Genomic DNA, 27,767 nt, shown 5'->3' with positions numbered 1-27,767 from the left:
GCCATATATAAACATTTCTTCAATTAGATGTTATTAAAAAAAATGTACCTGTGTGAAGATAATTTCTCATAAATGCAGTCATATGGTCCCTTAGAAACAAGACTGTCTCCTTGGATACGGCCACCTCTGCTGGAGGGATTGCACAAAGAAACAAAAAGTTTTTTGTATATGAAACGCCTGCTGGTCAGAAAGGGCTCAGTAGTGCTTGTCTGGCCACTGCTGCCTAAATGTGAGGTGGTCGTATCCGAGGAAGCCATCTTGTTTCTAAGGGATAACATGGCTACATTTATGAGAAATTACACATGTACATTCTTTTAAAAAACATCCAATTGAAGAAATGTTTACATATGGCAAATTAATTAAATTAAATGTAAATGCCCGGTTGGGAATACCCCTTTAAGCTTTGATGTTTCTGCAGATTCAAAACCTGCAGCTGAACTCATTTTCCATTGTGTAGCTATATATAAATGTGGTTCGTATAAATCGCAGCTACTATGTTACCAATGTTAGTTACTGCATATAAGCCACAGAGGATTCCATTATGGCTGACCCACAGTGAACCTGACATGAACATTTAATCAAGCATGTATGGAGGAGGAGATGGAAAACAAAAGTTTATTTCACATGGATTGATTACCAGTGTGTAATCCTGCAGACTATAAAATGCAAAGGCAGGACACACAGAGACAGTGAGCCCTACAGCTAGACCCCCCAGCTGTCTCTACCTACTTGCCTATCTTACCATAGATAGTAGGCGACAACTGGTCGACATTTTCTTTCCGACCCCAAAGTGAAAACAAAAACAGGGAAAACACAAAAGAATGGTTGTACAAAACTGAAAAGGACAATTCAGTACAGAATTAAGAGATAAACAGATGGTCAGAAGACAAGCAGAGATCAGAAGATCAAAATTACAGAATTCCAGAAAATGCTAGCAAATTGCAAGAAGACTTATAGGACTGGGAACTCAGCCCAAACGATCCAGTTGACTATAACAGCGTCAGTTGAACTTGGCGTAAATCAATGGGCTCCATTCCCAGATCTAGATGTTTTCTACATTCATCATTTCTCTTTTAGCGAAACCCAGAAACATAGAATTAGGTGAAGATAAACCAGTAAGTTACTTATAAATAAGTAAAGGTTTCCATTGAGATGCAAAGCTTTCTGTAACAGAGTAAACATTTATAGGATTAATTGTGTTTTTTAGAAGGCAGCATTTTCACAGTTGCATATCTTCTAATGTTTAATGCAAAAACAAAATAAAATAGCCTGTCAAACATATCACAGGCAAGTATGAATAATAGAACAATATTTGTGTCTAAGGAGGAAACACTAATGTATAATGAATTGTTATTTAGTTCAGGGGGAAAAGGACATAAATCAAACAACCTGTAGATAAAAAAAATAAGAAACATGGTGAAAGTCATTGAAAATACCAAAGAACACTAGAAAAAGCTCATGCATACAATATCAACAAATCTCACATGTGACTTACAGCCCTTGGAAGAACCTGAATTCCTTCATAGGTTCAATAAAATGCTAGAACTAGGATTTAACATCTTTATAGACAAAGACCCAGTAAAGAAAAAGGGACAATGAAAATTTGGATTGCACAAGGATTGATTCTCTGTGGTGAATAAAGAAAATTTATGTAGAAAGCATCTTATGACCATCACATTCCAAAAATTGTCTTCTGGATAAAGATCAAGAGGTCAGAGGTGAACCTTTTGGCAGACAATCTGTGCATTTCGACATGCCACTTTTGAAGTAGTCATTAACATATGGTAAACTCTGACCACAGAGAAATGCATAGTCCACAAATATAATGCAGTGCATTCTAATAAACAAGAATGTAACTCGTCCTAACACTATGACATTATCTTTAAAGGCAACCTGTCACCAGAAACTTACCTAATGGACCACTTCCAGGTGGCCAAATACAGTTGGCACACTGTACTAGTTGCTCATGGTAACCTATTAGGACTCAGCTTTCATTAAGTAAACAGTTGAGGGGAATATGAAAGCTGAGCTCTGATTAGTTGCCAATAGGAACTAGAACAGTTCTTGTTTCAAACACTTCTGATAAATTTCCCCCAGTGTATCACAATATGAGAACTTGTGAAGCAATATTTCTTGGATAGATCAGAGTGGTCTCTGGATTAAACGCTATTTACGAGAGATTAGTCTATGCTGAAGGGAGGGTAAAGGAGAGCTTTAGGGTGGTAATAAAGGATAATTATATAAATAATAGAGTGAATGATGCGGTGGGGTCTATAGAGGGAGACCTTAGGATGTCACGCATATTTTCAGGAATTTGGGATAATTGTGGTTGTCTAGAGCCCAAATTTCCTCCAAGCAGCTGAGACATTTTATTCACCAATTGTGAAGAAGATTAAGCCTGGGTTGAGCACCAGTGTGAGAGGATCAAGGATTTTGCTGTCAATATCATCTGAAGCCATGGGGGTTTATTGAACATCCTTCTTCCAGGATGAAGGGATGAGGTTTAGGCATATAATTCGCTCACTGAGGGGAGGGGCATAAGCTGTGCATGGTAGATTCAAATGAGTCCCAAAAGGGGCAGATATCTGCGCAGTGTGTAGGAGTCCCTTTGCTTTTCTGGTATCTGATATGTTAGTGTCATACATGTGTGACTAAATGGGTGTTAAGTACCACCGACTCACTAGCTTATAGCTAGTCTCCTGCAGTGTGATACACCTGGAGGGACCTGAGCCATGTTTAAGAATCAGTTCTTTCTCTTTCCCTTTCCCAGGTCTGCAGGTCCCTTGGTTGAGCGATAGAGGTGCCTGATATCAGGAATTTATATTGTGTAGATATCACCTTGCCAGTTGGAGAAGTAGTGGATATCAGTTTCTAAACTTTCTCGGGCCAGCTCATCACATGTGATAAGTAAATTTGTTATATAAAGTCATGGAGGTAAAATGTTTAGAGCTGAAGTTAAGCTTCCCCACTTCACAACTTCAACTCTACTGTAATCATGTACCAAACTTCAGGAGAAACAGCTACTTACATTTCTTGATGCTGGGCCTTCAATCACAACAAAGGGGGCCTTTAGAGGCTTTTCAGTGCTGAGCTCTCTTCCCCCGTGGCTGTATGCAACAAATTCACTTATCGTACTTAAAAGTTGATTTAGTATGATTCCTCCAGGCTCGGCCATAACAACATACTGGTAGTGGTTTAGTAGCTTACTTTTTGCAGACAGGTTACCTTTAAGACTGTGAGAAGAGAGGGGAGTTTTTTATTACTTTTTATTACATCCAGTTCTTGTAAATCATATTTTTTCTTTAACAGAAATCTACCATCCAAATCAAGCCTGATAAACCAGGGATGCTTACTCATAGATCCAGACCCTGTGAATGTGGTAAACTTCTTAAGTTTGTTATACATGGCCTCCTTCTTTCTAGAATCAACTTTTACCATTAGGCTAATGAGCCCTAGCCACAGCGTGCTATAGCTTAACAGGCTGCTACACAAACCACACGTGCGGCACTGTACCGTTCCATTTCTAGAGGAAACATAGGACATGGCGCCAAGCCCATATATCACTAAGGAGAGGGGCAGGGGGTGAGCGGCGTTCATCCCCTCCTTCTCTCCCCAGCGCCGATGTATGCCAGCCATACTACAGTACGGCGGGCATACATCATGTGAATGTAGCCTTACTTGAAGGCTGCATTTTTCTACATTGTTATAAGTCAAGCACACGGTGTCTCCTACTATCTTGTGTGCTGTCTACATGCAGGACCAGATTAAGGGTCTCAGCGGTATGGAGCACCTAATATAGGATGAGGCCCCCTTCCACCACAATATGTCTAAAAGGTACCACGTATACTAGTGATAGCTAACTTTTTAGATCTGGAGGGCCTGAACAACAATCAAAACCCACTTACGTATTGTAAAGTGCCAACTCAAGAATAATCTGCTGCTTAAATTGCTAACTGCTCTGCCTCAGCTTTAAATCACACAACCACCCAGAATGATAATACGTTGAAAAAAGGAGGGGAAACTTAGATTATCATTGTAGCATCCATCCATGATGACAGGAAGAATTGAAGGGCTTGCTGAAGGTACCCATATCTATCCACACCTCCTCCTTCTTCCTGCAGACTGGACAACCATGAAAGTGTTGAGGCTGGGAGGGCAGGAGGTGGCCAGGAGCCCTGTAATAGGGCAATGGCGTTGGTGCCCACAGAGAGGGCTCTCAATTCTTGCACTCATGCAATGGGTTCAACACTGATATATACTGTTTCAAATAACAGCCCAAGTGATAGCAATATTAGAAACAATGGGTTCCTAAATTCCTACCTTTACCAAACCAATTCCAATTTTGGCCCATGACCAACCAAATAATATTAATACACCCATATTGTTACCAAAGATAATTCAGACTGAAACCAGAGCCGGATACCATGGCCCCCCGAGATGATCCAGATCGCATGGCCCAGAGCAGGTTCTCCTAGAGCACGGTTAATGCGGCTCTGCCTACAAGGTATAAAGGATGGTCTCATTTTTGGGTCCAGTGCACCTGTTAACATAGCAATTGTGGGGAGCAAACATTGCTGTTTACTCTTTTTAGGAGTCTATAGTGAAAGATCATGTATCACGTAAAATAACCATAAGACAGACTGTTGAAAGTAGGTACCAGATTGACTTTATTACTGTGAATGTCTTGTGATCTTCTACATTAATAACATCTATTCTACAAGGTTTAAGTCTAAGCAGCGTGTTATCTCCTCTTGTATCAATCCCAAATTATTCAGCTTGCTTATAAAACCAGCAGTAATCCTTTGATTTCAGATAATGGAAAATAATATTTGTCACTCAAATATAACCCTGCTCTATATTAGTTATCAGAAGTAGATGAAAGCAAATTCTAAGTTCTAGCCTGTTAGATTAGAAATAAGGGTCTATCTTTTCTTACAAAGACATTGATAAACACTACCTCCTCTTTATCTCCCTCTTTGATTCTTATCCTCAAAAGCAGAATATTATTTATACCACTGGTATGCTGGAGGGGAGGGTGCCATGGGTATACCACATTCAGGAATATTCTGTGTAATGCAAATTTAGTTTAAGGCTACATGAACACAACTGTCTTAATTTTGCGGTGTCGTATTTTCATCCATTTTCCAGCCACAAATTTGGGAAGCGTATGCCGTTATCGGTGGGCTGCCAAATGATGTCACTAGCTTGCCCAACCCAACATATGGGCATGTGATGTCACTAGATAGTCCAACTCCCTAGTCTCCTGACCAGCTCTAGTTTCAGCAATTTCCTCCCACACCATGTTTTATTGTCCCGTGTTGTGATACCCCTCGACCCTCTTGTCCCACAAAAGGGGATGCTACTGGACAAGCACAATCAGCTTTTCCACAATTTCTCCTGCAAAATAATGCAGTCCTGTCACATTCTACTACTGTGATCTGGCCGTAAATCATATATATAATTTTCAGCAACATTTTGCAACATCTGGACAATGCAATCTAATTATAGTATTTCTTTGTGTTTTCTCTTATTGTACACTTTCATCTCTGAGTGCAGTGGAAATGGGGAGCCACAAAAAGGTTGCTGGGAAAAGATTGCTGTACTTACACAATTTGATCAATATCTTAAATTTTTCAGTAATTTATCAAATGAATTTAGCTCTTCTTGCAGTGACAGCATGTGTCAGGTATGCTGAAACTGTATTTGTGGTGGACCACCCTAGTCTTATACTCCCTATTGACTAATTTATAGCTATTATAAAGCAGTGTAATGAATCTGAGGGACCACTGCATTTACATAATATTTGGTCTATTTGGCATCGAAACAGTTCTGTTTGTCTATTTCCCAGGCCTTAATGAAGCTAGAAAAACTAGTTTGCATGGAGGTTTAGCTGAGGCAGAGTTTAGCAAGGGAGTGGGGAAGGATCCATCACATTAAATATCTACAATAGATTTATAATTAAGAGGTAGGAGCACTGTGGGAAAAGAGGATTGTTGAAGAGAATCTCTTCACCTGCCAACAGGGGTGTAACTACAGCGGTAGCAGCCATAGAAGCTGCTATGGGGGCCGCAGTGTCAGGGGGCCCCGTCACCCTACCTGACACATTAAAGAAAAGAGCATGTGCACCATTATTTACATATTATGCTTCTCATTGTACAGCATAGTATGAATATACCATTTTTGTGATGTATATATGCTGTATATGTGTGTGTGTATTTGTGATGTTTATATGCTCTATATATGTGCACATGAGTGTATAAATTTGTGAATAAGTGAAGAACTGTATGTGTATGTATATAAAGTAAATACATTTGTGTGTTTATGTAGTAGTGTATGAATGTGAATGATTGTATCTCGCATGTAGGAGTATACAAATATGTTTATTTTCTAAGCGGCAAGGAGGCCCCATTCAGAAGCCTGCTATGGGGCCCATCCTCTGCTAGCTATGCCACTGCCTACCAATGTACAATCTTAGAGAGCAGTGGCGTTACTAGGAGCTGATGGGCCCCAGTGCAAAGATTGTGCCAGGCCCCTGACTATAATCCATGGTTTACAGTAATATTCTTCTCGTATGGGTAAAGTGACACCCCTTAAGTTACACCCCTGCTACTGACTTGGATAGTTTGGTAGAAGAAAGAAATGTTGGTCAGACCCACAGTTAAAACCAGAAGTTTACATAAACTATATAAAAAGACACATACTGTATTCATATTTTTCTGACATGAAATCAGAGTAAACTTTTTTCATTGTAGTTCAATTACAATCAAAAATGAAATTACTGATGCATTCCTTTAAATTACTGTAGTTCCCACAGTAAGAATCTTAGTTGGACCACATTTTATGGAAGAGATAAGCAACAGTTAATGGTCTACGTGTCTTATATTCAAAATGGTTGCTGAATGTTCTTGTCAGCTAATAATCTAATATATTCCACATTTACTCTAATATTTACCTGACAAATGATTTAGGCTCTGGTTTTATGGCGAGTACTGCACTGACAGCGGCCCTCTGACTCATTACTTTGTATAATTATGTTTGTAGAGCATGTGGTTAGACCGGCTTCCTCATTACTGCGGTGGGATTTGTGTGGGTGTTATGGTATAATCGCTTAAAAGTTAGTCAAATAAATCCCTACCTGCAAGATCTGCGGTGTGAACAGTGATCTCTGTGCTGGCGATGCCTCTAGCAGAAAAGTGTTAAATTACATTCTGAAACCTAGCAAATCAAAGCAATTAGATGAAAAGCAGAGATAATGGGAAACCACACGAGCTCTCATTTACACCGAAAACAGCATGTCCTCATGAAAGTAACTCAATGTTTACAGTTTCCACAAGTCACAACACAGAAGGTAGGCATACGGGCACATTAACATATACATATATACATATTCCATAGATTTCATTTTCATACCTTGTCATTTAGTTATTTGCTTTTGCCATATTAAAGTTAAACACCACTTCCAATATTAATTGGCTTTCTACCTTCATTATAATGTAAGTATATCTTTCAGACGAAAAAAAGTCGGGAAAAATCATGCAGGATGCTGCCAGGAGAACAATCACATGTAATAATTCTACAGAGTAATCTCCAATGTAATCTTCCACAGCAGACATCACAAGAAAGAATGGACACATGTTCAAATGTATCATTTCTGATCCCTTTGTTCTTAGATAATTCACCATCAGATGTCTGGAAACTGTTTTCTCCCATCTCCTCATTCAGAACATATAGATGCTTAATGAAGCCAAAAATAATGTATATGAAGAGTTCAGATGAGATGACAGTTGGCAAAATGATAACCTGAATCTCTCTAATGTGTAGGAATAGCCTTGAATTAATCCAAGACACATCAAATAGACAGAGAAGGACAACTGGTTTTGTTCTTTGTCTGGATTCTGGCACCAAATTGTAGTGAAATCAGCTAAACCATGAGGTTCAGATTGTTTGGGCAGGTCATCATTAACATGGAAACCCCTTAAAGGAAACCTACCACTTTGGATAGGGCTTATAAGCAGGACATGCCGTGCACCAGCTCAGGGTGAGCTGGTGCCGGCGCTTATCTTCGTTATGTTTTTAAACTGCATTTCTCCGCACTGAGGTCTGCGCTCGGCGCACCATGCGCGCGACTGTGTGTGCGCCTGAATAGGAAGTGGTAGCGCGCATGGTGCGCCGAGCGCGGACCTCAGTGCGGGGAAGCTAGTTCCGATATAAACATTAATAAAGTGATTAAATGCTTTAAAACTGTTTAAAAACATAAGGAAGATAAGCGCCGGCATGTGCTGCTTATAAGCCCTATCCGAAGTGGTAGGTTTCCTTTAAACATACGTATGTGAACACATTCAATTATTCTGAATATCAATATGCAACTGTAATGGGGTGGCTGAGGGCACACGGAGGTCAGACAGGACAGTGACCACTAAACTGAGACCCCCAAAACTGCCTTCTTACCTCACATAACCTCAATTCACGCACAGAAAACACGGACAATAACGCCACCTAAGCCGCCATCCGCATACAGAAAAAGACCTTGGCACGGATGTTTTCGAAACCTATTTAGACCTCTTCTATTGAAGCACATAGAAAGTGATGAGGGACAATAGAGAAAATATCTCTTTTGCCGTCCAATGACCTAATGAGTTGTAAAGACCCAAGATCAATATGAATATTTTTGTCTGTTTTTCTGTTTTCTGAAGCTCAGCTCCCATGCTGTAGAGCGGCTGCTGAACTGGATTGAGATGTTTTGGCTTCTTTGAGTTTGAAGCAAATATCAAATATTAGCCTGAAATCCATTCTCAATACACATGAGCATAGTTGCTCAGAGAAAAGATATGGCACATGTTAACCACTCCTAAAAATATAAAAAGATTTTTAAAAAAGGAAAGACACATGAATATTTAATAAAGGAATGTTGCCATCTAGTGGAAAAGTCTATGAACATATGTAAAAGAAGAATATGTAAGATAGAAAGGGGCCCCAAGAATTTGTACTTGGGCAAGGTGTTGAGAGTTAATATTCCCTTTCCTGGAAAAAGATTTGTAAATCTTGACAGACTTCAGACTTTAGGGTTCATTACGGAGTCACTGCAGGTGACCGCCACAGTGAAAATGTTTAGTATAAACTCATATGCTGCAGACGTATATAAGTCGCATAGGGTTTTTTTGCACACCATGTGGATGCCATCAGAATACATTGGCTGTTCTACTGTGTGTACATGCAGACAACCCCTAAAAGTAAGCTCCAATATTGGATGTTCCATGATATCTAACTTGATCAAACTATAACAGAAAAACCCATATCAAATCAGAGGTACTCGTGTATATACAAACTATCAATATATTCTCTTGCACAGCTTTTCCATTTAAGCCGTGCCGTTCCTGTAGCGACTTTGGTTTCTGTGATTTAACATCTTTCCTATGTGATTTTCTAGTAATACATCACAGATCAAAGTTTCAGAAAACGTATCTAATATCTCTACCGAGAGAAAAGAAATTGAATAAATTGTATGGAGGTAAAAATACCTCATCTGGAGCATTAATTGTGGCACTTTTTTCAACCTTATTACCCAGAACCCTGACATTAGCTATAGTGACCACACAATGGACAATTCATCAGCAGTGACCAGAGACGGATACACACATGATTTAAAGGTTACTTTACCTACTCTACTCCTATGCCTTGCTTCACCTTAAGCTGACAGACATTGATTTATAGAAGATCATTTACTTCTCCTGACATGCTTGAAACCCCTATTGAAAAAAAAAATACTGGAGAAGTTTGTTTTGTACTATTCCTTTGTGAAATTTTGGAACACAGCTGGAGGTTACTTTCCCCTTTGTGTCTCTCACCTGTCTGGATAGGGTCAGGAGCACACAACTCGCTGATAACACCCAGATGTCAATTTAGTTCAAAATTTCTTATGCTATGCTATTAAAATTGGCCGTAGAATATGGATGCAAATTATATTATTATATTAATTATATATGAGAGAATTAAATTATATGGGGGATCTAATTACAATAAGGTTAATAGGGAGGCACTTAAATTAAAGTGTGGCGCTAATTATTAGAAGAGTTTATTTCACTTACATGTGGGTCATCATTGCAATATGCTATGGTTTCAGGCAGCGAGGTATTAATGCCGAGGTAAATGGTAAAATTGTATTCTGACCCCTGGTAGTGGAGCAGCAGAGTGCAGGGGCACAGATAGGAAGAGGCTGGGCACAACTAAGTGGAAAGGGTGGGCACCTCCTCTGCTTGACACAAAAATCTCTTGAATACATTTAAACCAGTCAGGACAATTTGGGAAACGAAACCATATACAGGTCCTTATGCTAATTCCGAACTGTAGAAGTTAGATGACATTCCGATAGTCCTGTGAAATGCTTTCTGGGTCATACTGCTATATACTCCCTAACTGCACATACCACCAGATACCATGTCTACAGGTGTCCTGGCAGGGTGCAGACACTGTTTAATTTACATTTGGGAGTTTTCAAATACAGCTCCCATTCCAGACTGTAACTTTATTTGTGAATATTGCATTGTCAGTAGCACCTAGAAACACAATACTTATGATAGTAAAAAGAAGAATCTACTCTTTAAAATAACATCAGTCGTGGTGCCATATTTCAATAGCTATAGGTGTTTAAATGTGCCCCCAGCATGGAGAAAGAGGAGGGAGCTGCAGGGAGACAGGACTGACAGTTTACAGAAGTACATGTACATTTTACATCTGTAGATCAGTTGTTATGCCTTTCACTATGCGCTCCAAATGATACATCGTCTTTATTCTATGGCTTGGTATAATCACGGAGATACTAAATTTATACAGGTTTTCAATGTGTTTTAACCCCTTACCGACAGCACTGTACTAGTAGGGCGCACGTCAGGTCCCGGTGCATGGAGAGGGCTCGCAGGGCATATTGCAGCAAAGACTTACCAGTAACATCCACAATCGCATTGCTGGTGGATTAAAAAAGATGGCGGCGCATGGGATGTCTTGAGGGAGCGGCAATCCGTCGCCATGACAGCCTCGCGATCCGAGGCTGTCTTGTTTTAACCCTTTCATTACAATGTGCTATCCCTATGAAGTGCAATTTGTTACGCAGAAAATAATCCATCACAGAGCCCTTTATGTTTAAAAATAAAAAAGTTATAGATTTTTGAAGGTGGGGAGTGAAAAATAGAAATGAAAAAAGGCCAGGTCGCTAAAGGGTTAATATATATATATATATATATATATATATATATATATATATATATATATATATTTTTTTTTTTTTTTTTTTTTTTTTTTAAATTTAAAACCTTGTGTACAAAAAAAATGTATTTTTTTTTAAAAATGTTATTATTTTCTTGCCATCTTCCGGTGCTAATAACTTTTTCAGAGTTCAGTATACAGATCTGTGTAAGGTTTCATTAATTGCAAGATTAGCCGACGTTTTCACTGATACCATTTTGAGGACTGTACAACCTTTTGATCACTTTTTATGCAAAATGGTTAAAAAGTGGCATTTCGGACATTCAAGTGGTATTTTCTTTTACGGGATTCACCACCAGGAATAACCGTTTTTATATGTTGATAGTTCTGGCATTTTTGGGGCATGGCGATACCTAACAACTTTTGTTTATTTATTTTTATATCAGTTATAGGGAAAGGGGGGTGATATGAACTTTTAGGTTTTCTACCTTTTTTTCATATTTTTCTTACTGTATTTATAGACTTATGAAGTCCGATTATTGCTACCATCTACTGCAATGCTACTGCCTTGCAGTAGATGGCAGAATTGCAGGTGATCTGTCACTGCTTGGAATACACGGGCTGTGTCAGATCTTTCCCATTGACAGATGCTGGAGTTTTTAAAAGACTCCAGGCTGTCAAGGAAATGGATCATGGAAACGATTCCTGATGACATTACTGAGAGCGAAGATCCTTCTAAGATGGCAGCGCCCAGTGGCATTTAAAAGGTTAGCACCCAAGATTGGTGTCGGGACAATTTGTGGGTGTTACCTCTGGGTGTTTGCTGCATTGTACAGCAAATCCCAGGTCTGCATAACGAGGGTTCACTGCATGAGCCCTCTCCATACATCCTTAACAGTTCCTTTAACAGGAGTTAATAAAACTATCCAAATGAGTTAAAATACTCAGATTTACCTAAAAAAAACTAAGTAAACTAAGTATTGTTATCACATGTAAAGCTGTTCCAAAGATATCATCATTTATAGAAGAGCATAACCGAGCTGCAAAATATAACCTGGATATTCAGGTAGCCTTTGTCTTGAAAGAGTTAAACTTTTTGCTGATAAACCAGACAGCATGGGTAGGACGAGGGTGGAGATAGAGGGTGTTGCGGCGCTGCAGTGAAGTTTGTGTGATTAGTTGCTGCATTGTATTTGAAAGATGATGGACAACCTGTGCAGAGACTGGCACAGACTGGAGGCAATTGTGTAGCAGATGGATTGGAAGACAAGTATGACTGCTGCATTAGGAATAAATTGTAGAAGGGAAGTTTAGTAAATGGAACACAGATTAATTGGAAGTTACAGTAGTCAAGACAAAAGTGAATCAGAGCAACAATTAGGGTTTTAGAGGTTTCATTGTAAGAAAGGTGCAGATTCTAGAAATGTTTTTTAAGGTGCAAGTAATTGGAGGTAGGTTGTAAAGGATAGGACAGAGACAAGCACATCCCAAAAATAGCAGGCCCCTGCCTTGGAGTTATGGTGATACAACAACTTAACTGAGAGATGGCTTCATATTGGGAGTCTTTAAAAGTAAAGAGTAACAAACAGTCCTTTAGGATTATTAAAGAGAGGGAATTGGATTGGTGAAATATACCTGTTTGGTGAGGTGAAGGGCAGAATAACAGGTTCTGAACATGAATTTGAAAGAAAATTTGCTGATGTGCTGAATTTATTAGGTGCTAGTTCTTGCCTACGCCTTTTTTTAAAAGGTTGGGATGAAGGGGGATGTCACCTCAACCAGAACACTTTTGACATTGTGATTGTATATAGTAGCCAGGTTATGAAAGGAGAAGAAGGAAATGGGGGACAGTACTGACCATGGGTTCTATTATGTGTAATACCTAGATGTGTCTAGAGAAGAAGAGACACTATAGACTCCACTAAAAAAGGTCATGGCCTCAAAGCAGGAAAAAAGAAGTAGGAAGATTAGAGGTTGAGGGCAAAGACCAAGTCAAGGAGTGAGTGGGAGAATCAAACATTTTAATAAGAGTCCTAGGGGCACATGTATCATAAGTCCAGCTTTGTCTGTCTGTTTTTTGGGACTTTTCTTGGCTTTTCCGCTTGTCAGATGTATCTTAGCAGTTGTTCCTTATTGATACATGTGGTCTTTAGTAAATATGGACTTTTTTGCGACATTTTAAAGAAAAGTTGCAACTTTTACATTTTCATTCAGGGGATAATTAAGAGAACACTGCAGAAAACTAGACAATAGTGCACTTTGATAGAAGCATGTCTTAGGTGCAAAAAAAAGGCAGAAATGAGTACAAGCACCATGAAAAGTCTCAAAAATTAAAGAAAAAGGCAAGCCAAAAGTTTGATACATGTGCCCCCTAGAGTGTTTGGTGAGGGATTGGCGATATAGGAATGTTAATGACTGGCCATATAATGTGTTTGGACAATTTTAGAAATCACATGTGCAAGAAATAGCAAAAAAGTTAAATGAATTGTTCAGGATACCAAAAACAGCTTCAAAAAGAGCCATGGGTTATGCAAAGTGTGCATTATGGCCAGACAAAACCTCTGAACAGGTGTGGGGCTAGAGATGAATTATAGAACAGGGCCTGTAATGTGTTACTCTGGAAAGCTGTTGTAGGTTAATCACATTGTACCTTATCATTACTGAGGACAATAATAAAGTTCTCCTGACACGTCACAAAAGCCAAAGCGACTGAACCTTGAGCCGTATTGACACAGGACAAAGTAAGCTTCCTTCCTCTAGTGCTGGCAGCTAGATGTAGAAAAGGTTATTTTACACAAGCGTCCTGTGTTTCTACACATAATACTACATTTTGTATTGAACGTTCTGAAATGCTAACATATCCCAGTCATGGTAATAGACTAACACATCTGTAATGGAGATTTAGGAAGATTGTAAGTATGAGATTCCTTCTTTTTATTACATAGGACTATGTGACCTATTTCCCATTGTAATGTGTATGCTCCCACTTTGAGATAGTTCTACCAACTTCTATGGTATTACCAGGGATCCGTTTTCTATTAAGCTGATCTACTATACTCTGTGATTGATTCATAATTATAATATATTATTCATTTATATACCACCACCATATTCTGCAGCGCTTTACGGATCATGGGGTCCATATACAAACAAAATGAGACATTACAGACATTACATTATCATGGTCAGAAGAGCAAAAAAAATGGCTTTTTCGCATTCTGATCGGGGATATTGTGTTTGTACTTACGGTAGTTATGCTTCTAAGTGGATTCCGGAGGGATCAGTGATACTGACCAAGGCAGCACCATCATATATGTGTTTTGGGGGGGGGGGGTTTAAACTGAAAATTAAAAGTTATGTTCTACATTAAGTTACCACACATACAATACTTTTTTCGAGACGATTGAGTGAGACAAGTATCTTTGTGATTTGATCCCAGTTGTACTGAAAAAAACATGAAAAGAAAATATATAGGTTTATTAAGAGGAATTTCCATAGATACTCCATAGATAAGCAAATTACCAAGTACCTTGCAATCATTCTGCTACCATCTCCTCAATTCTCCTTATTACATATGGTATCCTAGATGTGGCGTTAGTCATATAGTCTTCATGTAATATCTAAAGTGGTCTCCAGTTTAGCAGTTAAATCTTAAGTTTTGAAGGTAACATTATCCACAAAAATATGCCTGCTTATGGCCATTGCCTATGCAGGTAAACTAATATAATTTCATAAATACTGGAAATTTAAAAAGCTGTTCACACTTTCTTAGGTCCTCTCAGTGACCGGCATAAAACAACCTAAGATGATTGAAAATGAGGTTCTTTCTCCATTTTGCTATTAGTTTAACACATTCCCATAAGCAGAAGGGATGCAAAGGAGGGAAACTGTGTATTCATTCATGTCTTTCTTTCATTTTCACTATCCCAGTATGTAAAAAATTGACATTGTACGTTGACTTCAGTTCTGAAAAAGAATAATTTTTCCAAAGTGATGCAATAGATAACAACAGTGCCATTCATCCAATATGTTCTCTCTCTTTTCTCATTCATAGAATGAAGGCTATAAAGTTTAGGGTTGACAATGCATAAATCTATGGAACTGTGCCACAATATGTTATTATTAGAGATGAGCGAACATGCTCGTCCGAGCTTGATGCTCGGTCGAGCATTAGGGTACTCGAAACTGCTCGTTGCTCGGACGAATACTTCGCCCGCTCGAGAAAATGGCAGCTCCCGCCGTTTTGCTTTTTGGCGGCCAGAAACAGAGCCAATCACAAGCCAGGAGACTCTGCACTCCACCCAGCATGACGTGGTACCCTTACACGTCGATAGCAGTGGTTGGCTGGCCAGATCAGGTGACCCTGGGATAGACTAGCCGCTGCCCGCGCTGCTCGGATCATTCTGTGTCTGGATGCCGCTAGGGAGAGAGCTGCTGCTGGTCAGGGAAAGCGTTAGGGTGTTCTATTAGCTTACTGTTAGGCAGGAGTGATTCTCAAAGAACCCAACAGCCCTTCTTAGGGCTACAATAACGTTCTACTTTTTTTATTTTAATTTGCATCTAGTACCATTTTGTGAGGAATTAGCAGGGGGACTTGCTACCGTTGTGGCACACATATCCATAGCAAAGACCGAAGTGGGAAAATTTAGTAGGGGTTGGATTTCAATTAGGCACTAACTCAGTGTCATCTCATCTGGCATAGTAGGGTGCTTTGATACTTGGCTAGAAAATAGCCATAGGAGAATACAAAGAGCTTACTTACGCATACAGTAGCGTTCTATATATTTGATTTCTGGTTGATCTGCTGGTGGCTGTACTTTCTGCAGTGCATGTACTAGCCAATTCTGAGCAATTTGTAGTGAGACTTGCGACCGCTGTGTTCTGCGCTTAGTGACGCACATATCCATAGCAAAGACCGAAGTGGGAAAATTTAGTAGGGGTTGGATTTCAATTAGGCACTAACTCAGTGTCATCTCATCTGGCATAGTAGTGTGCTTTGATACTTGGCTAGAAAATAGCCATAGGAGAATACAAAGAGCTTACTTACGCATACAGTAGCGTTCTATATATTTGATTTCTGGTTGATCTGCTGGTGGCTGTACTTTCTGCAGTGCATGTACTAGCCAATTCTGAGCAATTTGTAGTGAGACTTGCGACCGCTGTGTTCTGCGCTTAGTGACGCACATATCCATAGCAAAGACCGAAGTGGGAAAATTTAGTAGGGGTTGGATTTCAATTAGGCACTAACTCAGTGTCATCTCATCTGGCATAGTAGTGTGCTTTGATACTTGGCTAGAAAATAGCCATAGGAGAATACAAAGAGCTTACTTACGCATACAGTAGCGTTCTATATATTTGATTTCTGGTTGATCTGCTGGTGGCTGTACTTTCTGCAGTGCATGTACTAGCCAATTCTGAGCAATTTGTAGTGAGACTTGCGACCGCTGTGTTCTGCGCTTAGTGACGCACATATCCATAGCAAAGACCGAAGTGGGAAAATTTAGTAGGGGTTGGATTTCAATTAGGCACTAACTCAGTGTCATCTCATCTGGCATAGTAGTGTGCTTTGATACTTGGCTAGAAAATAGCCATAGGAGAATACAAAGAGCTTACTTACGCATACAGTAGCGTTCTATATATTTGATTTCTGGTTGATCTGCTGGTGGCTGTACTTTCTGCAGTGCATGTACTAGCCAATTCTGAGCAATTTGTAGTGAGACTTGCGACCGCTGTGTTCTGCGCTTAGTGACGCACATATCCATAGCAAAGACCGAAGTGGGAAAATTTAGTAGGGGTTGGATTTCAATTAGGCACTAACTCAGTGTCATCTCATCTGGCATAGTAGTGTGCTTTGATACTTGGCTAGAAAATAGCCATAGGAGAATACAAAGAGCTTACTTACGCATACAGTAGCGTTCTATATATTTGATTTCTGGTTGATCTGCTGGTGGCTGTACTTTCTGCAGTGCATGTACTAGCCAATTCTGAGCAATTTGTAGTGAGACTTGCGACCGCTGTGTTCTGCGCTTAGTGACGCACATATCCATAGCAAAGACCGAAGTGGGAAAATTTAGTAGGGGTTGGATTTCAATTAGGCACTAACTCAGTGTCATCTCATCTGGCATAGTAGTGTGCTTTGATACTTGGCTAGAAAATAGCCATAGGAGAATACAAAGAGCTTACTTACGCATACAGTAGCGTTCTATATATTTGATTTCTGGTTGATCTGCTGGTGGCTGTACTTTCTGCAGTGCATGTACTAGCCAATTCTGAGCAATTTGTAGTGAGACTTGCGACCGCTGTGTTCTGCGCTTAGTGACGCACATATCCATAGCAAAGACCGAAGTGGGAAAATTTAGTAGGGGTTGGATTTCAATTAGGCACTAACTCAGTGTCATCTCATCTGGCATAGTAGTGTGCTTTGATACTTGGCTAGAAAATAGCCATAGCAATAGGATAGCATTGTTTGGTTTTAAAAACTCAAAAAAAAACAAAAAACACAAAAAAAAACAAAAAACACAAAAAAAAACAAAAAAAAGTTAAAAAAAAAATAAAGTTATAACTCTCATTTTAAAAATGTTTAACCCGAGGGCTAGGGGTAGAGGACGAGGGCGGGGACGTGGGCGTCCAACTACTGCAGGGGTCAGAGGCCGTGGTCCTGGGCGGGGTGAGACACCACCTGCTGATGAGGGAGCAGGGGAACGCCGCAGAGCTACACTCCCTAGGTTCATGTCTGAAGTTACTGGGACTCGTGGTAGAGCACTGTTGAGGCCAGAACAGTGCGAACAGGTGATGTCGTGGATTGCTGACAATGCTTCGAGCAATTTGTCCACCACCAGTCAGTCTTCCACGCAGTCCACCCATGTCACCGAAATCGCCACTCCTCCAGGTCCTGCACCTCAGCCTCCTCCCCCCCAGTCTGCCCCCTCCCAGGAAAATTTGGCATTTGAACCGGCATACTCTGAGGAACTGTTTTCTGGACCCTTCCCACAGTCACAAACCACTTGTCCGGTTGCTGCTGAGCAATTTTCCGATGCCCAGGTTTTCCACCAGTCACAGTCTGTGGGTGATGATGACCTTCTTGACGTAGTGGAAGTGTGTAAAGAGGTGTCCGACGATGAGGAGACACGGTTGTCAGACAGTGGGGAAGTTGTTGTCAGGGCAGGAAGTCCGAGGGGGGAGCAGACTGAGGGATCGGAGGATGATGAGGTGACAGACCCAAGCTGGGTTGAGAGGCCGGGTGAACACAGTGCTTCTGAGACGGAGGAGAGTCCTCGACCAGAACAGGTTGGAAGAGGCAGTGGTGGGGCCAGACGGAGAGGCAGGGCCAGAGCTGGTGCATCAGCGCCAAATGTGTCAACTAGTGAAGCTCCCGTGGCGAGGGCTCTTGCGGCGAGGGCTAGATCTTCAGAAGTCTGGAGGTTCTTTAAGGAAACACCGGATGACCGACGGACTGTGGTGTGCAACATTTGCCAAACCAGGCTCAGCAGGGGTTCCACCACTACTAGCTTAACTACCACCAGTATGCGCAGGCATATGAATGCTAAACACCCCACTCAGTGGCAACAAGCCCGTTCACCTCCGGCCGTGCACACCACTGCTCCTTCCCCTGTGTCAGCTGCTAGTCAGCCCCCTGCCCAGGACCCTGCCACAAAAACCCCATCGTCGACTCCACGATCCTCCACAGCATCCACCAGCGTTCAGCTCTCCATACCCCAGACGCTGGAGCGGAAACGCAAATATAGTGCAACCCACCCGCACGCCCAAGCCCTTAATGTGCACATCTCCAGATTGCTTAGCCTGGTGATGCTGCCCTATAGGCTAGTAGAGACCGAGGCCTTTCGCAACCTCATGGCGGCGGCCGCCCCTCGGTATTCGGTCCCCAGCCGCCACTACTTTTCCCGATGTGCCGTCCCAGCCCTGCACCAGCACGTGTCAGACAACATCATCCGTGCCCTGACCAACGCCGTTTCTGACAAGGTCCACCTGACCACGGACACGTGGACGAGTGCTGCCGGGCAGGGCCACTATATATCGCTGACGGCACATTGGGTTAACTTGGTGGAGGCTGGGACCGAGTCTGACCCTGGGGCTGCTCATATACTGCCGACGCCGAGGATTGCGGGGCCTACCTCGGTCCAGGTGTTTCAGGCCTACTATGCCTCCTCCTCCTCCCACCCCTCCTCCACCTCCTCCTCCGAACTACCATCCGTGGGCACGGCGCCATCAGTCGGTAGCTCTAGGCACAGCAGCAGTGCCGTCGCTAAGCGACAGCAGGCGGTGCTCAAACTGCTGAGCCTAGGCGACAAAAGGCACACCGCCCAAGAGCTATTACAGGGCATCACGGTGCAGACTGATCTGTGGCTGGCACCGCTGAACCTCAAGCCGGGAATGGTTGTGTGTGACAACGGCCGTAACCTGGTGGCGGCTCTGCAACTCGGCAGACTGACACATGTGCCATGCCTGGCCCATGTGTTAAATCTGATAGTTCAGCGTTTCCTCAAGACATACCCCAATCTGTCTGATTTGCTCACGAAGGTGCGCCGCATCTGTGCGCATTTCAGGAAGTCCAGCCCAGATGCTGCCACTCTCAGGGCAGCGCAGCGCCGCCTCCAACTGCCCGCTCACCGACTGTTGTGCGACGTGCCCACGAGGTGGAATTCAACACTGACCATGTTATCCAGAGTTTACCAGCAGCGCAGAGCGATTGTAGACTGCCAGATGTCAACTTCCACCAGAACTGGTAGTCAGGTCAGTCAGCTTCCTCAAGTCTACAATGAGGAGTGGACGTGGATGTCTGATATCTGTCAGGTGCTGAGTAACTTTGAGGAGTCAACACAGATGGTCAGTGGCGATGCCGCCATCATCAGCCTCACCATCCCGCTGCTTGGCCTGTTGAAAAACTCTCTGGTCAGCATGAAGTCGGAAGCTTTGCGCTCGTCACAAGAGACAGGGGAAGAATATTCCCTTGTTGATAGCCAAAGCACCCTCAGGTCTGTTTCTCAGCGCATATCGGAGGAGGTGGAGGTGGAGGAGGATGAGGAGGAAGAGGAGGAGAATGTTGGCGAGACACAAGAGGGGACCATTGTTGAGTCCTTTACTGTTCAGCGTGTATGGGCAGAAGAAGAGGAGTTGGAGGAGTTGGAGGAGGAGGAAATGGACAGTCAGGCCAGTGAGGGGAGTGAATTCTTACGCGTTGGTACTCTGGCGCATATGGCAGATTTCATGCTAGGCTGCCTATCCCGTGACCCTCGCGTTCAAAGAATTTATTCCAGCACCGATTACTGGGTGTTCACTCTCCTGGACCCACGGTACAAGCAAAATCTTTCCACTCTCATCCCTGCAGAGGAAAGGAGTGTGAGAATGCATGAATACCAGCAGGCCCTGGTGCACAAGCTGAAACAATATTTCCCTTCTGACAGCGCTAGCGGCAGAGTGCGTAGTTCTGCGGGACAAGTAGCGAGGGAGAGTAGGCGAGCAGGCAGCTTGTCCAGCACTGGCAAGGGTACGCTTTACAAGGCTTTTGCCAGCTTTATGTCACCCCAGCAAGACACTGTCACCTGTCCCCAGTCTCGGCAGAGTAGGGCTGATCTTTACAGAAAGATGGTGAGGGAGTACGTAGCTGACCATACCATCGTCCTAAATGATCACACAGCTCCCTACAACTACTGGGTTTCAAAGCTGGACATGTGGCACGAACTGGCGCTGTACGCCTTGGAGGTTCTTGCCTGCCCTGCCGCTAGCGTCTTGTCCGAGCGGGTTTTCAGTGCAGCTGGTGGCATCATCACCGATAAGCGTACACGCCTGTCGACTGACAGCGCTGACAGGCTGACGCTTATTAAAATGAATAAAGGCTGGATTTCTCAGAATTTCCAATCTCCACCAGGTGAAGGAAGCTCAACCTGAATAATTGATCCACTCCTCCTCCTCCTCATTTTCCTCCTTCTCCTCCTCTTTGTACAGTAAAGCAGAGGAAAATGGCTATTTTTTGACAGGGCCCACTGGCTCTTGCTATAGTACTTCATGCATTTAATTTTTCTGGAGGGCCACCTACCCGGTCCTCTGTTTGAAACAATTTTTGTGAGTGCCACATACAGGCACTCAATCTATTCCATTTTACTGCAGGGCCACCTACCTGCTCCTCTGGTTTGAAACATTTTTGGGACTGCCACATACAGGCACTCAATCTATTCCATTTTACTGGAGGGCCACCTACCTGCTCCTCTGGTTTGAAAAATTTTTGGGACTGCCACATACAGGCACTCAATCTATTCCATTTTACTGCAGGGCCACCTACCTGCTCCTCTGGTTTGAAACATTTTTGGGACTGCCACATACAGGCACTCAATCTATTCCATTTTACTGGAGGGCCACCTACCTGCTCCTCTGGTTTGAAAAATGTTTGGGACTGCCACATACAGGCACTATCCAAATTAAATTGTCTCCATAGCAGCCTCCACACGTTGTCTCCATTGCTACCTCCAAAAGTCGTCCATATAGCTGCCTCCATACATCGTCCCTTTATCAAACGAGGTGTGTCAGGCAGAAATTTGGGTTGTTTTCATGGATTCCACATCAAAGTTGTTAACTTTGTCGCCACCCTGCTGTGTTATCCACAAAATATACTGGCAAACTTTTACCATTTAGGGATATTATTTCAGCGCTTCTTGCGCATCTGTTTACATTCCCCTCACCCGGCATATCCTAAACTTATAAGAACGCTACTACACTTGATCTTATACAAAAGGTTCTTAGAAGTGCTGTTTGGGGAGTAGCCTAGAGACAGGGGCTTGAATTGGCGAAAGCTCGCCTGGCAGCGGAGCGCCAGCTCCATGCGCATCATGCGCTTCTTGCGCATCTGTTTACATTCCCCTCACCCGGCATATCCTAAACTTATAAGAACGCTACTACACTTGATCTTATACAAAAGGTTCTTAGAAGTGCTGTTTGGGGAGTAGCCTAGAGACAGGGGCTTGAATTGGCGAAAGCTCGCCTGGCAGCGGAGCGCCAGCTCCATGCGCATCATGCGCTTCTTGCGCATCTGTTTACATTCCCCTCACCCGGCATATCCTAAACTTATAAGAACGCTACTACACTTGATCTTATACAAAAGGTTCTTAGAAGTGCTGTTTGGGGAGTAGCCTAGAGACAGGGGCTTGAATTGGCGAAAGCTCGCCTGGCAGCGGAGCGCCAGCTCCATGCGCATCATGCGCTTCTTGCGCATCTGTTTACATTCCCCTCACCCGCCATATCCCAAACTTATAAGAACGCTACTACACTTGATCTTATACAAAAGGTTCTTAGAAGTGCTGTTTGGGGAGTAGCCTAGAGACAGGGGCTTGAATTGGCGAAAGCTCGCCTGGCAGCGGAGCGCCAGCTCCATGCGCATCATGCGCTTCTTGCGCATCTGTTTACATTCCCCTCACCCGGCATATCCTAAACTTATAAGAACGCTACTACACTTGATCTTATACAAAAGGTTCTTAGAAGTGCTGTTTGGGGAGTAGCCTAGAGACAGGGGCTTGAATTGGCGAAAGCTCGCCTGGCAGCGGAGCGCCAGCTCCATGCGCATCATGCGCTTCTTGCGCATCTGTTTACATTCCCCTCACCCGCCATATCCCAAACTTATAAGAACGCTACTACACTTAACTTGGTGCAGGCTGGGACCGAGTCTGACCCTGGGGCTGGTCATATACTGCCGACGCAGAGAATTGCGGGGCCTACCTCGGTCCAGGTCTCAAAGGCCTACTATACCTCCTCCCACCCCTCCTCCACCTCCTCCTCCTCCGAATTACCATCCGTGGGCATGGCGCCATCAGTCGGTAGCTCTAGGCACAGCAGCAGTGCCGTCGCTAAGCGACAGCAGGCGGTGCTGAAACTGCTGAGCCTAGGCGATAAAAGGCACACCGCCCAAGAGCTATTACAGGGCATTCCACATCAAAGTTGTTAACTTTGTCGCCACCCTGCTGTGTAATCCACAAAATATACTTGCAAACTTTTACCATTTAGGGATATTATTTCAGCGCTTCTTGCGCATCTGTTTACATTCCCCTCACCCGCCATATCCTAAACTTATAAGAACGCTACTACACTTGATCTTATACAAAAGGTTCTTAGAAGTGCTGTTTGGGGAGTAGCCTAGAGACAGGGGCTTGGATTGGCAAAAGCTCGCCTGGCTGCAGAGCGCCAGCTCCATCCCAAGATCCAACTAACATAGTTGCAGCACCTTTAATCTACTACTAGTTCACTGCCTCCATAATAATAATAATAATCTTTATTTATATAGCGTCATCATATTCTGTAGCGCTTTACAAATCATAGGAAACAAATACAAATGTAATGTAACAGAGCACAACATTTGTATGGAACAACAGGAGTGAGGTCCCTGCTCGCCAGAGCTTACGGTTTATGAAGATGATGGGGTAACACGAGGTAAAAGAATATTTAATGGTCAAGCCATTCTTCTTAGGGAATAGAAAAAAATATAATAAATGGAATTGCTGTCGCTTGAACCACTCAGCCGTCATCTTATATACCAGGTCCAGGGTGAATGGGACTGCAGAGAAGTCTGGTGCCTGTTGGTTGCTGGATAACAGATGGGAGGACGACACAGGACGGGTTAGTAGAAGAGTTAAAACTTCATGCAGTTAATGAGTGTTATAGGCTTGCCTAAAGAAATGGGTTTTAAGAGCACGTTTGAAACTTTGGAGGTTAGGTATTAGTCTGATAGTCCAGGGCAGAGCATTCCATAGAATTGGTGCAGCTCTAGAGAAGTCTTGGAGACGCGAGTGGGAGGTCCGCACTAGGGTAGAGGTTAATCTAAGATCACTGGTGGATCTAAGAGCACGGGTTGGCCGATAGACTGAGATAAGAGAGGAGAGGTAGGGGGGTGCAGCATTATACAGAGCTTTATGGATGAGGGTTATTATTATTTTAAACTGTATTCGAAAGGAGACTGGCAGCCAGTGCAGCGACTGGCATGAACTGTAAGCATACATGGTCCCCTTATCAAACGAGCTGTGTCAGGCAGAATTTTGGGTTGTTTTCATGGCTTCCATGTTAACTTTGTCGCCACCCTGCTGTGTAATCCACAAAATATACTGGCAAACTTTCATCATGTACCAATATTATTTGAGCGCTTCTTGCTCACCTCCTTTGGTTCCTCTCTGACACCCATTGGTTTGAAGCCTGAGTCCAATTAGGGTATGTCGCCATGCCACTCTCTAGCCTGCTGCCGCTGCCTCTGCCTCTGCATGCCGTCCCCTATAGTGTCAGGGTCAATTATTGGATGTTTTACATGCTATCTAGCTTCATTCTGTCACTCTGTCATGGCCATGCTGTTGCCCATAATTTTGGCATAATGGTGCGATTAAGCAGCCTCAGAGGCATCCATGCATGCTTCCCCTGCTGTTTCCTGTCCATTTCCGTGGTGTTTCCATCCTTTTCTGAGGTTCCCAGGTGTTTGGCCAAGCTTCCCTGTGCAGAGCCTTGGTCCCCTTAAAAAATGCTCGAGTCTTCCATTGACTTCAATGGGGCTCGTTACTCGAAACGAGCACTCGAGCATCGGGAAAAGTTCGTCTCGAGTAACGAGTACCCGAGCATTTTAGTGCTCGCTCATCTCTAGTTATTATAATTGATTTCATTATCCTTTGCATTGATACAATCTCCCTTTTCACCAATTAATGCTTTAGTGGTTTTCACAATTCAAAAATGTCTATTTAGTGGTGATTTTATGGAATCCGTGAACCAATTAGAAAAAGTATATGAATAATACTATGAATCATGTGTATTTTTGTGAAGTGACTTACGAGTAATATATATTTAGCTGAAGATGGAAGCAACACTCTTACACTATCTGCTACTCCAGGGAACAGGACTGACATGACTGTGATCAGAAGGGAGTTAAATCAGTAAGTCCTCTAACATTACATAGTCATAACTTTATAACTTCCAAAATTGGGCCAACCATAGTAATATTTTTGGTACTCTATGAAATTCACTTTTTATATACCAGGTGCTTTATGATGATGAAGGACTAAATGGTGTTGATCTGAGGCAAAAAAATATATACGATATTTAACATAAAGAAATAGGGGGACATTTATGATATAGTGGCACTCACATAAAGGGGATAATAATCGCAATGCCTGGCAGTTCACAAGAAAACTAGCGTACAGGTAAATCTCCCAGTAGAACTGTTTATGGTTTAGACACACAAGGGGCTAGGTATTGTTACCAGTTCTTTGTCTTCCTTCGGATCTCCGCTGCCCATCAGATTTAGCAAGGTGGCGTTGGCCCTTTCATAAATCTCTCAGCAGCGTCTGTGTTTTTTTTAAAAATAATAGTAAGAGTAAAATAATCACAGTAGCACCTACGGCAGGAGGAAAGAGGAGTGACCTTGCAGTGTTTTGCAATTATTTTTTTTAAAAATGCAAAAGCCATAATTCTGGTTATATATGCCATTGCACTAGCAGTGATTATGAGACCATTATATAATTAGATGCTAAATTTTGTAGCATCTATTCAATGGATGACAAAAGAGAGAGAACATGTTAGATTAATGACACAGATGTTATCCATTGCATCCCCATGAATATCCAATATCCAACTGATTTTAGTATAAAAATAATTATGGATGGAAATGAGTAAACGGGAGAAAGCATTGTTGCTACTGGGGAAGGTTTTGTGTTTACTGGCTACTGTGGGCAGGATCTGTGATTACTGGCAACTGGGGGCAGGCTCTATGACTACTGGCTACTGGGGGAAGGCTTTGTGACTATTGGCTACTGGGGGCAGGCATTGGAGCAAGTACTGTTATTACTAGCTACAGGGGAAAGGTACTGTAACTACTGGCAACAGGGGCAAGCAATGTGACTACTGGCTACAGGGGGCAGGCACTGTGACTACTGGTTACAGGGGGCAGGCACTGTAACTACTGGCTACAGATGGCTGTCACTGTGAATACTGGATACTTGGGGCAGGCTCTGTGACTACTGGGAGCAGACTGTGACTACTGGCTACTGGGGGCAGTTTCTGTAACTAGTGGCAACTGGGGGCTGGCTCTGTGACTACTGGCTATTGGGTGCAGGCTCTCCGACTACTGGCTACAGTGGGCACTGTGACTACCATAGGCAGGCACGGTGACTGTGAGGGGCAGGAGCTGGAACTACTAGGCACTGGGGCTACTGGGGGCAAGCACTAACTACTGGGTACTTTGGGCAGGCTCTGTGTTTCCTGACTAAAGGGAACATCACTGTGACTACTTGCTGTTGGGACAGGCACTATAACTACTGGGGGTAGCACTGTGAGTGCAGTGTGACTATTGGCTTTTGTGTGGGGGCACTGCGAATGTTGGGTATCATTTTCAGGCACTGTGACTATATTGGCACTGTTACCATATTGCTTACTGTGGGGACATAATAGTGATCTCTAGGGAAACCACAGAACAGTACTAAGAGTGTGATTATAAAGAGGAGCCTAAAAGTTTTGTATTGCTAAATGTGCAGTGAGAAATTGTGGCTGGAAGAAGCTAAAGTGACAGTCAGGTAGAGGAATAAGAATATATCTCCTCTGATCAGACATCATTGGATTTACAGTAGATGCTGGCATTACATATGAGCTCAAATACTGAACTGGATTCTGGTGCTGCATTTATTTACTGAACTGGTACTTTGGGTTCAGTACTTTAATTTTCTTCTCATAACAGTTCTGGTGCTGTTTCTATTTACTAAACTTGTTTCTGATGCTGTAAATATTTATGAACTTGTTGTTCATGCTGTATTTACTGTAAGTATTGGGCTTGGTGTTGGTGCTGTACTTATTTATAGAACTTGGTTATGAGACTGTATTTATGGTATGATCTTGGCTCTGGTGCTATATTTAACTTGGTTCTGGTGTTATTTGTGTTCTACCTTCTGGATCTTTGCAGTTAACAAGACATTTTTCCATTTATTGTTTGGTAAAGAGGTTGTATATATCTATATATGATTATATGTTAAAGGGAACCTACCACCACAAATCTACCTATAAAGGTAGATCGGGTGGTAGGTGGATCAATAGAATGTGAGGATAGCCCTTTTAAGGACTAATCCTCACGTCCTCGCATTTTTTTGGAAACTTTTATTAGGCACATATGTACATTTTTTTATGCGGCTACTGGTGCATGGAGTAGCCGCATCTGAGGTTACACGAGGCGGCTACTCCACGCCCCGGTAGCCTCTTTTCTCCTCCTACTTACAATCTTCGCCGCGCAGCTACAAGGAAGCTGCGCGCCCTCGTCCGATGATCCTGTCGTCTGCGCACGCGCAGAACAGTAGGCCCGCGCCTGTGCAGTTCCGGCTTCGGAGTAGTGACCGCGTAGGTACATATGTGCCGAATAAAAGTTTCCAAAAAAGTGCGAGGACGTGAGGATTAGTCCTTAAAAGGGCTATCCTCATGTCCTATTGATCCACCTACCACCCGATCTACCTTTATAGGTAGATTTGTGGTGGTAGGTTCCCTTTAATTAAATAATTTTAGATACAGAAAGGTTGATTTAAATAGCATATTAATATAACATACATTTTAAA

General features: G+C 42.7%; 1 long non-coding RNA gene across 1 annotated transcript; it reads right to left on the bottom strand.

Moving 5' to 3' along the window:
• Nucleotides 1–519: 519 nt before the first annotated feature.
• LOC140105475 (uncharacterized) lies at nucleotides 520–9,748 on the bottom strand. The gene is made up of 4 exons (XR_011850581.1): nucleotides 9,662–9,748; nucleotides 7,136–7,215; nucleotides 3,029–3,233; nucleotides 520–1,164 (listed from the first exon to the last, which is right to left on the bottom strand). It is a non-coding gene; the product is annotated as an uncharacterized lncRNA (long non-coding RNA).
• Between the last annotated feature and the right edge of the window lie 18,019 nt (nucleotides 9,749–27,767).

Source organism: Engystomops pustulosus, chromosome 1, assembly GCF_040894005.1.
Source record: "Engystomops pustulosus chromosome 1, aEngPut4.maternal, whole genome shotgun sequence".
Taxonomy (NCBI): domain Eukaryota; kingdom Metazoa; phylum Chordata; class Amphibia; order Anura; family Leptodactylidae; genus Engystomops; species Engystomops pustulosus.
The sequence above is the reverse complement of the archived record's forward strand: the minus strand, read 5'-3'. Positions and strand labels throughout refer to the sequence as shown.